At 35.1% G+C, this 16,779-nt stretch overlaps 1 pseudogene; it reads left to right on the forward strand.

Annotated features, from left to right (window-relative positions):
- Nucleotides 1-1,198: 1,198 nt before the first annotated feature.
- The window catches only part of LOC113600831 (E3 ubiquitin-protein ligase RNF167-like), a 32,621-nt pseudogene continuing 17,040 nt past the window's right edge, over nucleotides 1,199-16,779 (forward strand).

Below are 16,779 nucleotides of genomic sequence, written 5' to 3' on the forward strand. Positions count from 1 at the left end.
TTGAATATGTTGACCCTGCAAATTCTTATTAACATGATGTTAAAAGTATTTATAAAATTATGTGAGAAAACACTGAATTGTTTAAATATGTGGCTTAAAAATCATTTCAAATAAACATTTTTAGTGATAAAATGGCTTTAAAACCAGGGAGAATTCATTAAATGAAAATACAGTTAGAAACAACATTTTCTTGTCCTTAATAATATGAGATTAAACACAGTGATGGTAGCATCACAAGGTCAAATGATCACAGAAGTTGATAGTGTATAGTCCTTCAATTCCTCAAAGCAATTACATGAAAAAGACAATCTGATTAAACTCTGGTGGCCTGAAAGCCCTCTCTTATCTCTTCATCAAAATAGGTAAACTCACATACCCCTGCACACACACACCCACATAAACACATAATTTTCCTTACACAATATGTGCTGTTGCCCATAACTGAAAAACTTCAAGAGTTATTCACAAAGTCCATGAATCCCCCTGGGCTAGTTGATGCCTCTCCTCACTACTGAATTAATGTGATGACTTACAGTTTATTTGAAGGTCAGCTGTACTTGTGTTTGAATTCCTTGAAATTTCTCTGACCTTTATTCTATATCCCTCTTGGCTTTTCCTGAGTTGAGAGTAATAACTTTTCCCCCAAACACCTGAATAAGACATGGAGACACACTTAAAAATCAAATAAAATATTTGCAATATGAAAAAAAAGTAGTTAAATTTCTGGTTAAATATAGTGGTGGGAATCTTATCCCCTGAAAGCACCAGTTGGTTGATGGTAAAGAGTAAAGAAATTAAACTGGTCTAAGCTCATCAAGACAAAGAGAATAAGATAACAGATCCACATTTTCCCAAAGAATTCAATAAAATTTGAAGAAAAATATGGATGGAGGGGAGGGTCACTTGCTTACTAGAAGTAAACTATAAACTAAATGCTTACATTGGGATATAATGTTAGGGGGAAATGACTTCTCCCTTGAGTCTTTTAAAGTCTCAAGATTTAGAAGCACCAGTACCAAGAAAGGTGATAATTAGATTTAGAACAAAATTCGTGAAGATGGATTGAAAGTATGTATATGGAGTATTTGTATCCTTGGATACTTTTCCTTCAACTTGCAGAGTCAGGGCACCACTCTTCTAAGAGACTAAAAGTTATTCTCAGAATAATGTTGCCTGAGACGCTTCACACCTGGGGACAATGATGCAAACAGAGATTGGCACTCTTGCAGAAGAAGCATGGAGAGGTAAGAGTAGGTTTATATGACTGTCTGAACCATGGGCATCTGGGTTTGTTGTTGCTGCCAAAAGAACTTAGACAACAAGCACTATCAGTTCAGAAATGAGCAAAAACTAATAATGTCAATATAAACAGTGTTTATGAAACAATTCTTTGGTTAGGTGTATGGATTTCCAATTCAGAAAACTGAGACATGTTACTGTAGACGACAATTGCAAAATAACAAAAGAAGTGCTAGGAAAGAAAGAAACATCCAAGGTATTTGAGTCTGTCACAAACAAAAACAGAATGAAGAAGTGGCTGCATTTCTTATAGGAGGAGGAAAATTTAATATTATTTCAAAGAACCTAAAATTAATACTATACATCTATATTAGTTTCATGCTCCTCAAAATGTAACTATTAACATTTTAAAATAATCTCTTGGCCTTTCAATATTCACTCATATTTTAGATGCAATGTATTTTGTAATGATGATTGAGTCAATTCATTTCATTCAATGACAATGGAGGTTATATAGATAATAGGGCTTTGATAAAGATTTTTTAGTTGGTGTTCTAACCAGAATAAAAAAGTCATAGGCTATCTCTAGACATTAATGAATAATCACTTATAATTCTTCAAAAGAATTCATCTGCTCCTTCACAGAGTATCAAAACAATTTTTTTCCATATCGATTCACATTGTTTCAAGGCACAGTAGTAGAACAATTCTTTGACTAGTGTGAAAAAAATTATGTTTAGTATTGTGGTAGGCTGAATAATGGCCCCTCCAAAAGATAGCCACATCCTAGTCCCTGGAACCTATAAATGTTACCTTATATGGCAAATGTGATGAATTCATATGCATTTGTGATTAAATTAAGGAACATAAAATGGAGACATTATCCCGCTTTATTATCATGGTGGACATTAAATGCAATTACATTGTCTTTATGATGCAAACAATCATTTCTTCTTATGCCATGTTGAATTGCCATTCTTCCGTCTAAGTTTGGGTCAGCTTTCCATGTTTTATCTTTTGTGCTTTCAATGTTGTAAAACACCTCCAAGAGTTCCATTAACATGAAATTTATTCTCTAGTATTACTTCCTCTGTGGTGTTCATCACAACCACTTTTCCTCATTTATGCAAAGTTTACCTTCACTAATTTCCTCTGGCTCCATATCTCAAGTCTCCCAAAACCCCACTTATCTTCCAATCACCCACAGATTTATTCCCAGGGGTATAATTTCTGTTTCTTTGCTGCACCATTATCATTCTCAGCCTATTCTCTCTTTCGATTATCCATTTTTTTAGAATATCACTTGAATTTATCCCTGGGTGACAAGGTGGCAATACAACTACATGCTTTTTTATTTTTATGTGAATTGAATAACAGATGTGCAGTGACCAATTTCTGGCAGACTCTTAAACAAGTCATGTGATTGGTCACTGATCGTGATGTGCGTCTATTATTTATGTAATGATTTGTGGATGGAGGAGCTAGCAGCATGTTTTGCTTTATGTAATTACTCACAGTTGATATACCCAATTAATTTTAAATTACACCCATTTTTAGGGAACTGGCATTATTTAAGTAAACTATAAAAATTAAAATTCGGGCATGTGAGAGACCAGCAGAGCAAAGGCCTATATGCTAAAATAGCAATAAGATCATTGAAATATCAAATAAATGTAAAGTATAGGAAAATTCAAGTATTAGCACGCAATCATTACTAAAGGTATTATGTAAAATATAGCATATTTTAGATAATCAATACATTCTGATTTTATTTTTTTATTTTAATTTTTTAAATTTTTTGTTTATTTATTTATTTTGAGAGAGAGCTAGAGAGCATGTGTGTGCATGGGGGAGAGGCAGAGAGAGATGGGGAGGGAGAGAATCCCAAGTAGGCTCTACACTGTCAGTGCAGAGCCCTACGAAGGGCTTGATCTCATGAACCATGCTTGATCAAGACCTGATCCAAAATCAAGAGTGGACTCTTAACCAACTGAGTCACATTCATATTTTATTAAACAAACTGATAGAAAAACATGAAAATGTTAACCTTGGTGTGTACCCAGAAGACTGTTAAATTTGAAATCCTTAGGCTGGGAGTGTTAGAGTTCCCCTGCACCATTCCTCTCTCTGGACTCAGCTGGTTGGCTCACTAGACACTCTGGCCTGTGCATTCTCACTTTGCCCAGAGTACCTTGTAAACTGACAGCAGAGCTACCCTTTCAGACCACCACTCTGCCTTTTGTTAGCCTCCATGTTTCATCTGAACTTGCCTGGCATTCCTAAACAATCTTCAGATCCTTGTCTAACCTCATCCATCCCTCCTTCTCCAGCTTTTAACCCATCCATGACTCCCCATCACCTGGAGATTGAGAAGACCAAACTCTTGCTTCAACCATCAGTCAGCTGGCCCTGGTTCCCTCTTATCCTCTCCCTCTGTTTGTTCCAGCACCTTCAAGAGTATGGCTCATTTCCTGGACTTTCCCATCTCCATACTTTTTGAAGTTTCCATTCTCTGGATCACTTTTCCTTTGTGGCCCTCCCCCTACAGCATCCCAGAGCAGAAGTTTACTTCCCTTATTCCATCCAGGCCTCCTTGATTTTGTGGAGGAGATTAGCACATATGCTGTGTTCTGCCTGATGTCCAGATACCTGGGAAGGTACTATGGTCCTCAGTTGACTTGGTTGGCTCATCCATCTCCCAGTCTGCTGGCTTCTCCCAGTACTGGAAATTAATACTGGCACCCAATATTCCTATTTTCCTCAAGGAGGGTAGGGCATGAGCAACCCACCTCTACTCCTAGCCAAGATGCTACTTCCTCCTACCCCTTCTCCCCCAACAGCTACACCACCCCACCACCCCCACAGCCCTATGCCCAAATCTCCTGGAAGATCTCACAGAAGTGATTAGAGTGGCTGGTCCATGAGATCCCTCCTTCCAGAGAGTCTCTTGAGATACAGAAGTGGATAGGGCAGCTCATGTCAAGAAGCAGAGAACTACAAGTCTTATTTTTCTTCTTCCAATTAAGCACTGAAAATTTTACCTACACACGTTGTAAATTCATATAATAACTAGCTGACATCTTCATCAGCTCCTCCATCAAAAACTTAGTTCCTACTCTCCTGGGATAAAGGACGTCAGGGAAACCACTTAGCATTTTGTTCACTCAAACACTCATAAGGAAGGCCAAGCAACGTGATTATCATACTATTTATGTATTTATACAAACAACGAAAGTATAACCTAATTACCATAAGAGTCATATTTATTTCAGCAACTCAGTTGAGTATGATTCCCTTCCAAATAAAAGGTTCACTTTATGTATTCGAAGGAAAATTATCTTAGGCTTCATATTTCAAAGAATAATTAAGTCTCAAATGTGTATCTTTAATAGTCTAAAGTTAAAGGTGATATGTATTTTCTATTTGGGCATTTATTATTAAATGTATGAATTTGAAGGATTTTAAGCAAGATGTCAACATAAGAAACAACAAGCTTTAATTCCCACCCCTCTTTCCTCTTTACAATCTGACAGAAGTGTTCAAGGGAGAATAAAAATAAAAATAAAATATGGAAGAGGGGTCTTAATCAGTGTCAAAAACAAAAGAATTAGGGCTGTCCGTGGAGGCAGCCTCTCAGATGGGGCTTTCTTATGTCAAGACCAGTAAGAAGAAAGCAAGCCTGGTGTCCCAGACAGAGTGCAGGACTGGGACTAGCCAGCTGAGGTGAAGCAGCTACACAGGGACTGCCAGGGTCAGAACCACAATAAATCCACTAACAGAAGAAATATTCTGCCATCAGTCTGGCAACCTGAACTGGGTAACAAATGCCCTACAACTGGAGGAAGATCTACTTGTGTTACCGGTGAAGCCCCGCGAAGGCCCCATAATTATGAAAGACTACCTACAAAACAAGGAAAAGCACCATGAAGAAATTTGGTTTTTGACAAGATCAAAACACTGCAACTGTACCAATCCCAGAGATCACAGAGCCCCTGCCCCACCTGTGCCTGGGAACTGGCTGCATTTGTCAAAGACCATCACACCTCAGCCTTCAGATCTTTGAGTGGTCAGGAGTGGACTCAACCAACTGAGCCACACAGGCGCCTTCCACCTGTACTTCCACTTGCGCTGGAAGTATCATCAGGGGCTGAGACATCTGCAAACATCTAGGATCCCAATTGCTGTCATGAGCTGCCTGGAGTTTGGGGACAACCAGCTGGAGGAAGTTTGTGGACAACCAGGACAGGCCTTTTCAGCCCTAGGATGATAACCTGGAGCAATATAATAACAGCATAAACCGACAACTTTGGAGGACTTCGGAAATATGAAACTTGGATGACCATAACTCCCTCACACACACCCTCCCACCCCCAGCTAGAAAGCGATTCAAGAGGACTGTTCCTGCAGCATCTCAATGTTTCATAAACTGACTCTTAGGAAGAAGTTGTAAACTCCATAGGCACACTTGGCCCTTGCCTGAATCCAGAAAACCTTTCTTTCCTTCTTCATTCTTTTGTTTTCTTTTATAAGTGTGCATATATTTTTATATTAGAAGAAACGAAATAATTTTTAAGTCTGTAAAAAAGAATTAAGATAAAGCAAATTGTTCAAAATTCATATATGTAAATTTTTCAGATACATGACCACTGATTGCAAATTGAGGGGAATGCCTAGGTATTAACTCCCACCCTACAGATGGCATGAACATTGTGAGATGTTGCATGAACTAGGAAAAGGAAATTGTGATGAATCTCAGAGCATCACATAAACTGTAGGGGGGGAGAGTCAAAGCTGATAACTGGTCACAGGGCTGATGACAATTTCTGACTTTTTTATGTTTATTTATTTTTGAGAGAGAGAGAGAGAGAGAGAGAACATGAGTGGGAAGGAGCAGAGAGGGGCAGGGACAGAAGATCTGAAGCAGGCTGTGTGCTGACAGCAGAGAGCCCAATGCAGGGCTCAAACCCATGAACCATGAGATCATGACCAGAGCCAAAGTGGGATGCTTAACCATCTGAGCCACCCAGGTGCCCGGAAAATTTCTGATTTTCAATAATGGTTTTTAACTTCAAAGACTGTGCCAGCAATGGTGGAAGGTCAAACACTGGTGACACATTCACCCCACAACTCTCTATGGAAGCACACCATCACTTCAACATTGGGGAAGATTCTGGAATCAGATAAAATTCCTTTATTCTGGGGAGGAAAAACTAGAGGGGAAGAAAAGACCAACAATTTGAAAAGTGAATATTATTCCACCTGAAGACCGTTTGCTCAAGACGTAACAATACTTAGATTTAAAAGCCCTGAAAATACTCGAGAGAATTTTTTCAGCAGTGAAATTTAAGTGTCTGCAAATGTGGTTATGAAAATTAGAATGAAGGAATCACTCACTAGCACAGCTGGAGAAAAAGCAAGCACTGCTCTCCTTTTCAATGTTTAAAAACTATATGCAACTTCCATGAAATATATTCTGGCAATGACATTTTTTGAGTTTAGTCCTAACAATTCAGAAGCTGATCATACTTCTCCTGGAGCTTCAGAGCAAAAGAGCAGGATATTTCTAAAATTGTTTTTTAAATTTTTTTTTACATTTATTTATTTTTGAGAGACAGAAAGAGACAGAGCACAAGTGGGGGAGGGGCAGAGAGAGAAGGAGACAAAAATCTGAAGCAGGCTCCAAGCTCTGAGCTGTCAGCACAGAGCCCGACGCAGGGTTCGAACCCACAAACTGTGAGATCATGACCTGACCTACAAACCGTGAGATCATGACCTGAGCTGAAGTCGGATACCCAACAGACTGAGGCACCCAGGCGCCCCAAAAGCAGGATATTTCTGATGCTAGATGGTTCACAGGGGCCTAGTAGGGGTGCCTCCCTTATGTTCACAAGGTCTGCAATTTGTTCTAGGACACATTACACAAAAGTCTAGGGGAAATTGCTACAATTCTACTTGCCACAACAGGATACTAGTGTCCATTATAGAGAGCTCAGACTCCTTCAGTAAAGATGATGCTTTTGAGTTTTTGAGGTGGATGTCACTGTTGATGGTAACATGGTAAGATACACCACATTTCATGGCTAAGCCTTGGGGACAGAATCAGATTTTGGCTCTTGATTTTTTATATTTGTCAAAAAAAAATCCCACATGAATTTCCTTATTCTGTATATAAGTAAGCTTTTATATGTTACTGATATTTCCAATGCAAATATATGTTTGTAATTTTCACTGTTAAGTCAATTGAAGTAGGTAAAATTACATGAATAAGAAGTCATTTATATTGGATTTTTAAACTTATTATTTTTTATTTTAGAGAGAGAGAGAGAGAGAGCTTGTGTGCGCACACAAGCAGGGAGAGGGGCAGAAGGAGAGAGATAATTGTGAGCAGGCTCTAAACTCAGCATAAAACCCAACGCAGAGCTCAATGGGATCATGAACTGAGCTGAAATTAAGAGTCTGATGCTCAACTGACTGAGCCACACAGGCATCCCTATTAGATTTTTCTTAACCCCAACTTCTCATTGAAGTATTCACCAAAAATCAACAATTAATAGAACAATAGTGATAAAAACCATGTAGATATATTCTGTTTTTTTTCTGCCTAGGTCATTCTGCTTTTCAAAAACCATGCCATATGTGATGCTTCATGTCCTTTCTGCTTTAAGACTCATCACAAGCAACTGATCAGAGCTTTATATTCCCTTAAGACTATCTGCCTGACTAGGAACAGATCATATATCCCTCCTGAACAGTTATTTCTGTTACCCACAATTTATTATTTTAAAAAAAAGGTATATGAATAGGATACCACTATTAGTTAATATAGTTAACTGAGAGAGACTAGAAATAAAATATTTCATAATTATTTGCTATACCACATATAAAGTGGGTATCAAACATTTTATAATAATAAATTAAAATCTTTTAACATAAAATATATTAAACTTCTTGCAAAATGTCAATAAGTGCTTTCAAAATAATATTTAAAAATAAATATTATTCACTATAATTAAAGAAAAACACAATTCTTGTTTTTATGCAAAACAAGAAAAAATGGTATTTGGTTTTTTAGAAAATTTAATGATTTAAAGCAAGCAAGAGTAAAATAACTGAGGAGCTATAAATTGTTCTAATCAGAAGTAGTGGGCAGTAAGGTTGCCTATTCTTTCAAGTTATTTTTATACATATAGTATTTTTCAATCATTATTATGATGGAATTTGTTTTGAGAACTGAAAAAAAACTAATTGTGAGTTTTATCTAGAAGAGTAAGTAATTTAAAATAAAGTTTAAATTTTTTGGAAACATAATGAAAGAGGACATTTTGGGTTTAAGTAATAAACTGTATTTAAGACTAATATTTAAAATACAAATTATGCATTTATGTATAAGTAAATTAAATCAAACAAGTGACTCTCAAATAAAAAGTATTGGGGTGTTTGGGCAGCTTAGTTGGTTGTGTCTGACTCTTGATTTCAACTCAGGTCATGATCTCGTGGTCGTGGGATTGAGCCCACATTTGACTCAATGTTGAGCCTGGAGCCTGCTTGGGAGTCTCTCCTCCTCACTCTTTGCCCTCTCCCCCTCAAAATAAATAAACTTAAAAAAAAGTAGTTACATGCATATGTATATATACATCTTATAATTTAATAATTATAATAAAATCATTAAAGAGCTATTGAAGAAAACTTTTAAATAGAATATTATTAGTGAACTGAAATCAATAGTAAAGAGAGCTAACGGTGTTCAGAAGAGTACATTTAGGCAGCAAATGAATACATTGAAACATTTGTAACTTAAAAAGTAGAAAGTACACATTAAACAGCATTTACACCAATTAAAATCATGAAGTTTCAAAAAAATGATTCAAAATGCTGTCAATGGTTTCAAAGTGTGTTTTAACAGTGAACATTAATACAGATTAATTGAAAAATTGAAACAGACAGGCTCATCAGATTCTGCCAAACCCAACCCTACTCCAGATTGGAACTATAAACTCTGGACAAAATACAAATAAATGATGTTCTGAAGGCACTAAAAAGTAAACAGAAATGGGCAGACTCTGGTGACAACATTTGATACAAATTTGTCAAGGTTTGGATATCTCTATTTTCTTAGATTTTACCCTGAAGTTAGGCCCAAGATACCAACATGAGGGATGGCTTAAACTTTGAAACACATACATACACACACACACACACACACACACACACACACACGGACACATAGGTGGGAGAGGGGAGAGAGACAGACATAGACACTGACAGACGGAGAGAAATCTATCTTCCTCTGATGAAGAACTAAAAATCAAAATTCAGAGCAATCACAGTCATTGGAGCATTAGTGGAAAATCTTCCAAGTCAGTGGGAATCCTAAAATCTGTGTGCAAAATCTGCCCAAATCTTTGGGCTATGCCCTGAATCATACATACTTTCATCAGTGTAGCTAAACATATAGGAGCTGAATAAAGGTTGAGCTGCCACACAAGAGACCAGGTTGGCAGTTGATTTCAACTGGGTTGATTGCTTAATAATGGAATCAATAATTTTCAGAAGAGTAATGCTGAACTGGAGTTTCACAGTATAACATTTACAATATCCAGGATAAAATAAAAATTATTCAATATAACAAAAAGAAAGAAAAATATTATAGTTTCTCAAAATAAAAATAATTAACAGAGAATAGCCAAGATAACCAGACGTTAAAATTAGCAAAAGAAAGAAAAGTATTACAGTTCCTCAAAAGAAAAATAATTAACAGAGAATAACTCCAAGATGACCAGATGTTAAAATTAGCAAATATGAATTTTAATATAGATACCACTGCTATGGTCAATAACATAAGAAAAACATACTTCCAGTGATAGAAAAGATAGAAAGGTAAATGATAAAACAAATACCAAAACTTAAAGAATACACATAGAATAATAATAAAAAAAACACTCACTTAAATAAATTTATTCAGAGTAGTGATCTAGTGAACGTAATAAATCCAGTGAAATTGAAAATAAATGAACTAAAATCATCTAAGCTGAAGAAGAGAAAGAGAAAACAATGATTGAAATGAAGCTAATCTTTGGGAAAGCATATATACGTGTATTCCAAGTCCCAGACAAGAGGGGAGTAATAAAGGGAGAGGAAAAATATCTAAAGAAATGATGACCAAAACATCCAAAATTTGATGAAGGATATAAACTTTCAGAATCAACAAGTTCAGCAAACCCAAAGCAGTATGAATAAAATATCAACTATGACTTGGCACAAAAATTAAACCAATTTTTAATTGAAAACAAAGAAAGAAAATGTTGAAAATGCAAGGAGAAAATACCATAGATCATAGAGGGGAACACAAATTCATATCATCAATGCATTTTCATCTAAAACTATGGAGGCAAGAAGATATTGAACTGAACTCCTTAAAGTGCTGAGAGAAAAAGCTGTCAACCTATATAAGTCTATATCCAGCAAAAACATTTTTTAAGCATAAAGTGAAATACATACATTTCTAGATAAACTAAAGTTGAGAGTGGTTAACAGGTTTCTAGCAAGGTATTAGGTCTGTGGAAAGAAACTGAGTTCATCAGAAATGAGAAGTATCTGGAAAAATATAAAATACAACAATTTTATTTTATTTATTTAGAATAAAACGGATTATTTAAAATAAAAAGTATAATAGTTTCTTGTGGGGTTTCTCATGTATGTAGATATATTACATAAGATAACTACAGCATGAATTATAGCAGGGGGCTTAGTTAATGGACCCAGAGAGTTACATGGTTTATATATTTTATGTACTGTGGACAATATTAACTCTAAGTAGTCTATGAACAATTAAAGATAATTTTTGTCATCTCTAGATCAACTACACACACATGCACAGACACACACACACACACACACACACACACACACACACACACAACCCAAATAGCTGTAACATAAAAGCCAATAGATAAAATGGAATTTTAAAGTTATTCAGATCACTTGGAAAACAATATAGTAATACACTTTGACATATTTTAGAATTCTTATTTGTTAATTAACCACCTAATGATTGACACTTACATAGTAATTATATAACAAAGCTTCATTTTACAGAAACACTGATGAATATACTGGCAATGTTTGTTTGACCATTTATCATTTTCCATTTACTCAAGTTTTACATCTAAGAGTTGTATACATTTTATTGTGGGGATCATTACTATTTTATTTTACAAATGTCTTTGCAGTTGTAAAGGCCATATTTTAGTTATTCAGTCCTTTTCTTTCTTCTCTCATAAACATAAACATCTGTGTGGAGTTAAGGCTTCTTATTTTCCTTCCATGTTCTTTGCAATAATGTTACTGCATTTCTAGCTCAATAGCTTTTACTGGTACTAAGCAGTGTGCTCAAGAGATTGGTTAGGAAAACAGATTACAGCAACCTTGGAGTACTGCAAGGTTAAGTGATTTGACCTTGGTCACAGGAAAGATAAATGACGGTACTAAGAGCAGTATCTGGCTAACATAAGAAGATTATTTTAATCTATTCTTCAATGTTAGTTTCTAAATCAGAGATTTTGCTTTAAAAGTACAGGGAAAATAAGCAAGGGAGTGGCTCAAATTAAAATTTGCATCAATTCAATTCTGCTGTCTTATTTCAATCTTCCAAAATGATACAGTTCTTTTGCAGTAATCAAATAAAATGGATTCTGGACAGTAAGTGTTTATCCAGGTGGATGTCTGAGAAACAATTATTTGAGAACCACAGCAGATTAAGCCCCGAGTTGAAAGAGTCTGAAAATTTGGTCAAGAAGCCAAGCTCAATATTCTCTAGCACTAGAGACAGTTAAGAACAGCTAGCACATTATTCTTAGAGTCTTTTTATTTATTTGTTCGTTCATTCATTCATTCATTCTAACAAGGTAAAATTAAATTAAAAATCTGGGGGGCGCCTGGGTGGTTCAGTCGGTTAAGCGGCTGACTTCGGCTCAGGTCATGATCTCTCGGTCAGTGAGTTCGAGCCCCGCGTCGGGCTCTGTGCTGACAGCTTAGAGCCTGGAGCCTGTTTCAGATTCTGTGTCTCCCTCTCTCTGACCCTCCCCTGTTCATGCTCTGTCTCTCCCTGTCTCAAAAATAAATAAAACGTTAAAAAATTTTAAAAATAAAATAAAAATCTGGTTTCTGGAAATGAGCTGAGATGAATGGATTTTCAGAATCACAGAGAAGAGACCATTTGCTGGCCTGGAAGTGAGAACAAAACGAGGATAGATTGTGTTGTAGTCACTATGATAAGTACTGACTACATTCATCCTTCAAGTGTGTTTTCTAAATCCACTTTGTTATCCCAAGTATATTCACTTGGGATAAATGACACTCACCTCCATAGTCTGTCTCCAGGAGTGATTTTAAAAGAGTGATTAGTCAAAGGAATTTTCAAAAACTTTATTTTTATGTAAACATCCTAAAATATAATCATCAGTAAGAAAATAATTTCTAGACATTTTCTAAATATACATTTTACTCTAATTTTCATTTTACTCTAATACTCCATCATTGATCTGTGCTATTTCACAGTGCATGCTTTATACTTCCCACCACAGAGGCCAAGGGAATTTGTAAATAATTTTACTGTCTTACCTAGAGGGTAGAAAAGTGACCTAGACAGGGCCAGGCAATATTTTCCCAGAGCAAGTGAAGTCAAAGGGAAGGCTTAGGTTTTCATTTGTGCAAACGGGTAGTAATGATGTCCTGAAGTTAGGGTGGTATTGTGTTGGCCAGGTTGTGTCTGCTGCCTGTTTCTTTATCCTACCTTGTTTCTGTGGCTTCTGCCCAATTCACTAGCCTGATTCTCTAACTTATTTTGAGTGTTCTAATAAATTCTTTGTCTCAAGATAGCCATAGTGACCTTTTATGTCTTGCAATCAAGAACTTTGATAACAACAACAAAAAATCTATTTTTAATTTTTTAATGTTTATTCATTTTTGACAAAGAAACAGAGAGACAGAGCATGAGTGGGGAGGGGCAGAGAAGAGGGAGACACAGGATCCAAAGCAGTCTCTAGGCTCTGAGCTCTAAACCAAACCCATGAACTTCGAGATCATGACCTGAGCCGAAGGCAGGCACTTAACTGACTGAGTCACCCAGGCACCCCACAACAACAACAAATATTCAGTCTATAAATAAGTATGAACTTTAGACTTTTCTACAACATCTGCAGATTTTAAAGGGGTGCCTATAACATTTTTCCCCAAACCTTACTACTAGTTTTGAGTCATTTGGGCTAACCGTTATCTGTCAACTTACTTTTTATTCCTGTTTTGTGAAACAGAGAGGCATACATCTGTTTTTTCCATGATCATCCTTTAAGTAGCCAAGGTTTTTTAGCTTCCTAAAGTAGCACAAAATAAGGTAGAGATGTAGATACCTGTTATTGTGTTAATGCTTTTAGTGCCAGATGGTAAAAAAGAGACACTTTCTTCAAAAGCCAAAGAATTGAAAAGTAAGGTCTGTATAGAAGATAGAGAAAACTCCTCAACCATTTCCACATTTCTGAATCCCCTTCCAATTTCACCTTGATTAAAGCACACAGCAACTGTTGCTATCATAGGAGAACACATTTTGTTACTGTGAAGTTTTACCCTTAATTAGGAGAGGTTTATTCTTAGAGATTTCTTCCTAACTTTACTTTGCGAGCTATTTTTTACTTGTTATATTAAACTCTCCATCTTAACTTTAAATTTATCGTTTGATTCCCTGTCTAGCATCTAAAAATCAGAAACAAAAAATTCTTTAAAAAAGAGTTTATAAATTATCAACTAATAGTTTGATTAAAAGCACAGGAAAGTACTGCATGAGAATAGGTCATATTTATTATCTAATTGCAGGAAGGAACATGAGAATATGAGTAAGGAAAACAGTTCTGCATTAGTTTACTATGATAGATTCAAGGACCTGATTAAAAAGCAACTCATTTTAATTTGAAATGAAATTCAACACACATCAGGCAGAAGACAATCGACATTTTAAAAGTAGTACAGGAAAACATATCAATGACATTTTAGAGACAATTTATCAAGTAATGCAGGCAAAGCGGTGCCTTCCTCAGTACTTCCTCATCCAGATGGGTTTATTAAGGAGGATGCTAAAAATTAAGGCAAATATATTACTGATAATGATGGATGTCTTTGCACAGGAAGAAATTTTGTGAACAAAACACACCAAAGTTGAAAATGGAATCTCTCTTTCGTGAATTTTCTACTAAAATAAAATTCCACATTATTAAATTGGTAGCAACATATTTTGTAGGATACCTAGTAGTGTTTGTTATGTATGTTCTGGGAGATGTTTAACAGAAAGATAATTCTTGTAAACTTGGGATTATAATTTATCCTTATGAAAAATGTGAACTTAAATAAGTATTCAAATATCTGAAATGTCTATATTTAATGTTTTCTTTATATTTTAATTGCTTTGATTGTTTTTTAAAATATAAGCTGGAAAGCTGACATATTTGATTATTGAAACAAAATTTCAAAATGTTAAAAGAATTCCTTGAGTACCATTAATAAATATTAATGAACAGTATTATTATGTCATAATTTATATAGATTCATTTAGCAAAATTATAGATACTAGTTCATTATTTCTTAATACTTATAAATTAGAATTCATGTGATAAGTTATCCTAAAAATCTCATCTACTCTATCACTTATTAGAGAAATATCCATAATTGCTTTAAACTTTTTTTTTTACTTGAAATTTTGATAAGGAGAGACCAGATCAATCCCAACAGTATTATCTAAATGAAAGTTGCATATTAAAGTTTTGAGAAATGAGTAACTTTACAGCAGCATAACTTAGGGTGAAGGTATACATAATTTTAAGGGAATATTAAAAGCAATCCCTCATGTAACTCCATCATTCTGATGCCCTTCATGGGGACATATTGGGGAATAATAAGAAGAATAAATTCTCTTTTCACAGAGATTATAAGTTAGTAAAGAGGTAAAGTAAACAGATGAGGTAGTTCAATAGAAATATAAGGAACACGTACCAAAGCAATTTTATGAAGGTGATTCTAAGTGCACTGAAAGCCTTGAAGAAAGACACAATGAAGTGTAGGAGTCTTGAGATAAGCCAAGCTATATTGGGAAAAGCAATATAAAGAGAGGAAGCAGTTTGTTCTAGAGGAAGTTGGAAAAAAACATTAACTAGGGAGCAAATTGCATGTGATTTTCTGTGTTTTTCCCAAAACAAAGAAAATGAGATTTAAGTGCTTTTCAAATAAAGTATGATAGAGATTTTGAGTCTCTAAGCACTCTAAGTACATAGTATATAGACGTTCTATGCAGTTATGTTAGAGAGTTGATTAACACTGATTCTTAGCTGTGTTAATAGAGGATGATTGAAAAAAAGTAAATCTAGATATACATATATTCATATACATATATACATATACAATATACATACACATACACATACATACACATATACATACATATACATATACAATATACATACGTATATAATATACATATATACACATACAGTGTTCAAATGGCCTCCTAATGGAGCTAGTGTACCTATAGAAAGTGAGCATTAGAAAAGCATTAAGATCACTGCTTTGTAGATTAAATCCTCAAAAAAGCAAGGTAAGTAATAACATTAGTGTGGCTATAAATGAAATTAAGAGCATGCTTTGTACATTGGCTATAGGAACCGTATTTTTGTTTTAATTAGAGGAGTCATTTATTTTAATGTGTTCATAAAAGAAGTCATATTGCTAAGATTCAAATCACAATAAATAAGGCATAAGTAAGAACTGTATACAAGTAATTTCAGTGTTTAGTTTGTTTCGTTATCTTGTGATGTTCTAGAAAAAAAAGAAATTTGGGTATGGATGACTCTGTTCTCCCTTCTACCGAAAGTGAAAGAAGAATCTAGCTCTGTTATGTTAGCATTATTGCCTCTGTGGTGACATCATGAAGTGTCCACTAAAAAAATTTTTCTTGTGTTTATTTTTTTAGAGAGAATGACAGAGTGTGAGTGAGAGAGAGGGAGACACAGAACCCAAAGCAGGCTCCAGGCTCTGAGCTGTTAGCACAGAGCCTGACGTGGGGCTCAAACTCATGAAGTGTGAGATCATGACCTGAGCTGAAGTTGGACACTTAATCGAGTGAGCCACCCAGGTACCCCATGAAGTGTCCATTTTAAAAGAAAAACTTTGAAAGTCAGAATTTCTCTACAAGAAAAATACAAATAAATTCAAAAAGTCCATCAAGCAACATTTTTTTTTTAATGTTAAAACCCTAGGTAGCTACACCAAAATCGATTATATTAGAAAATGTTTCAAGCTGCTGAAGAGGGCCCCCATAATGTAATCCAATGTAATTATCTTGCTTAAAACAAGCAGAATGAGAAAAAAAAATTGAAGGTAGATATATTTTAAACAGATTTTAAAATTTTAATTTTCTCATAGGAATAAATAGGCAGAGTGAATAAATTGTCTTGTACTATATATTTCTTCAATTAAAGAAATTAGCCTGATAATCACAGA

This window comes from Acinonyx jubatus, chromosome A1, assembly GCF_027475565.1.
Source record: "Acinonyx jubatus isolate Ajub_Pintada_27869175 chromosome A1, VMU_Ajub_asm_v1.0, whole genome shotgun sequence".
In the NCBI taxonomy this organism is placed as follows: Eukaryota; Metazoa; Chordata; class Mammalia; order Carnivora; family Felidae; genus Acinonyx; species Acinonyx jubatus.